Source organism: Lycium barbarum, chromosome 7, assembly GCF_019175385.1.
Source record: "Lycium barbarum isolate Lr01 chromosome 7, ASM1917538v2, whole genome shotgun sequence".
In the NCBI taxonomy this organism is placed as follows: domain Eukaryota; kingdom Viridiplantae; phylum Streptophyta; class Magnoliopsida; order Solanales; family Solanaceae; genus Lycium; species Lycium barbarum.
Genome location: NC_083343.1, coordinates 86,197,235 through 86,200,281, shown reverse-complemented (window position 1 = coordinate 86,200,281; position 3,047 = coordinate 86,197,235).

Genomic DNA, 3,047 nt, shown 5'->3' with positions numbered 1-3,047 from the left:
GCTCGAATCAGTCCACCCAGTTTTCCACATTTCGATGCTCCGTAAGTGTGTTGGAGACCCCACCAAGATTGTCCCGATAGATGATGTGCAAGTGACAGAAAGGCTTACCTATGAAGAGGTGCCTATTACTATTTTAGATAGGCAGGTGCGGAGACTTCGAAATAAAGAGGTAGTTTCAGCCCCGCCGATAACTACCTATAGAGTAAAATTCCAATAAAAAAGTACCAGTGACGGTCAAAGTCTTATGGCGAAACGATAACCGGGAAGAAATGACATGGGAAGCAGAGAGAGCATGAAGTCCAAGTACCCTAACTTTTTCCAACCCCCGGGAGAGATCCAAGACGAAACGCCAACGATATGAGGTATGTATGCTTCATTTTTATGCTTTTGGTCGTGTGTGGCCACGGATATGTTGATATTGTGATGTAGCCCTGTGAGGCGATGATATTATGGGTTATTGTGACAGGTTGGTAGTGTCAAATTAGAGGGGAAACTCTGGCGGAATTTTCGTAGAATCCCGAGTGTTTAACATTCGAGGACGAATGTTCCAAAAAGGGGGGAAGAGTGTTACACCTCAGAATTTTTTCGTGAGCCAACAACGAATAGACCAATGAAGGGCATGAGTGTGCGATGTTTTACTAAGTAGGGAATGACTATTTATGAACTTTGGAAATAAGAAAGTTGCAGAATTTCATTTCAGCCCAGTGGTCGTAAAATGGAATACGACCCGTAAAGTGATTTACGGACCGTAAAGTGATTTACGGACCGTAAAGTGATTTACGGACCGTAAAGTGCCATCGTCCTTCAACATTCCAACATTTCAAATTTCTGTCAAATGCTTCAAATGGTTAAAAACGACTTGGTATACGGACTGTAAATTGAAATACGGCCCGTAAACTGAGTCGTAAACTGCCATGATCTTCAGCATGCCTTTCTGGTTTTGATATGCTTAAATACGGTCGCGAAGGATGGACCGTAAACCAGAATACGGCCCGTAAAGTGGGGTTTACGACCACTGTGCATCCCGACTACTGTTCATAAAAATCAAATTTTTGTGATTACTATAAGGGACCCTTCTCATTCATTTCACTTCATTTTCTCATCTACACCACTCAAGAACCCTCTAGAAAATTCTCCAAACACTTCACCCATAAGAATAACAAGGAAATCAATGATCAACAACACCAAATCCATGAAACAAAGTGTGTGAAACTCAAGTGAGGTTCATCCAAATCAAGAAATTCCAAAAGACGTGAAGTAGGGTTTTAGTGGTAAAGGAAGAACTCCACTCTAGGCTTGTTCCACCACCATCTAAGGTAAGTTTCATGACTTTATCATGCTGTTTAAGGTACTGGAAAGCTAAGATGCTTGAATTGTAGAAAGACATGGAAAATGGGTCTTAAATGGGAGAATAGTGTCATAATTGAATAGTAGTCGAATGGAACCATAAACGTTGATGTGCCATGATTATGAATATGTTGTAAATGATGTTTAGACCAGGGAATAAGCATTATATATGAGAAAACGCGATAACGAACTACAACCATAAATGTGGAGAAAATAGAGAAAAATGGTGGATTTTGCTCAATGTATATGAATGACGATTGTTGATACGATATTGTGAGGTGTTGTTGTAAATGCTTGGGAGTTGAAATAGAACATGGGAAAAGTAGTAGAAACAAAGGAAATGCTGCCCAATTATTCCTAGAAATAACGATATGTTCTCATAATCGATTAACTAGCGTTAATACGAACTCTCTCGTGAAGGTAGTGACGTGATATTAAAGGAGAACAAGTGAACGATAGCTTAGCTAAACGACAAAGGTATGTGAGGCTAGTCCTTTATTTCTATGGCACGAATCCTATGACATGATTTTTCTTTCCTCTTCACGACTCTCCTATGTTTCTAACAGCTAAGAGTGTAAAATCATGAGTAATGATACGAGATAAGAGCAATGTCATGAGTTCAGTAGTGATATGATGGCATTCCTTGCTTACACTCACCTTACATACTAATTCCTTCAAGGTGAGGCAGAATGTTTATAAATGTTCATAATGGAATCGAGGGTTCACGACCTTACGTCACCTCGATAAAGTATGGCTGTCTTAGAGTCTTTATGCATATGTTATGATGAGCATATTGTAATGAGCATATTATAATGAGCATGTTATGATGATATTACACCGCGCCTAGTTGGCCAGGCAGTCACCGCTAAGGCGGGTAGCTTATACACCATGGCCAGTTGGCATGGGCAGACACCACTAGTGGGCGGCATGAGATGGTACCCCGGACGCGGGAGGCCTGGACGCGGGCTAATGTTATTTATTATCACACCGCACCTATATGGTCGGGCAGTTTATATATATACATGTTATGCATACATGAGACGATGATGAGTATGTAAGTAAGTCAGCATGCAGTACTTCTTATATGATTCACAGTCAGTTACAGTTGCTCCATGTTTGATGCCTCCCTTATTTTCCTTGATGTACTGTTATTGTTTATGCCTCCCATACTCAGTACAACGTTCGTACTGACGTACGTTTTCTTTGGACGCTGTGTTCATGCCCACAGGTAGACAGGGAGGTGAGCTCGACCCGGATTCTTAGGAGCTGTCAGCTGATTGAAAGCACTCCATTGTTCGGAGGTGCTTACGATTATTCTTTTGGTACATATGTATATTTTGGGCATGACGGAGTCTTGTTCCGTCTACATGTATAGTATGTCAGTAGAGGCTCGTAGATACTTAGTGTGGGTTAGATGGTCTCACAAGTCTACTACAGTATGCATACAGATATTACATATATTATTTTGATAGTCTAATGATGCATATATATATATATATAGACTAATTGTGCTTTCCACCGAAAAATGATTATCATGCGATTATGAATTTGTGAATGATAAACAAGCGTAAATGACTATGACAAGTGAGGAAATAAGGGGTGCTCGGTGGTCAGCCTCGGGTACCCGTCGCGGCCCCTTAGTCGGGTCGTGACAGACTTGCTCCGTCGACCTACGCCTGCAGATTCAAGGCTGCGAAAAC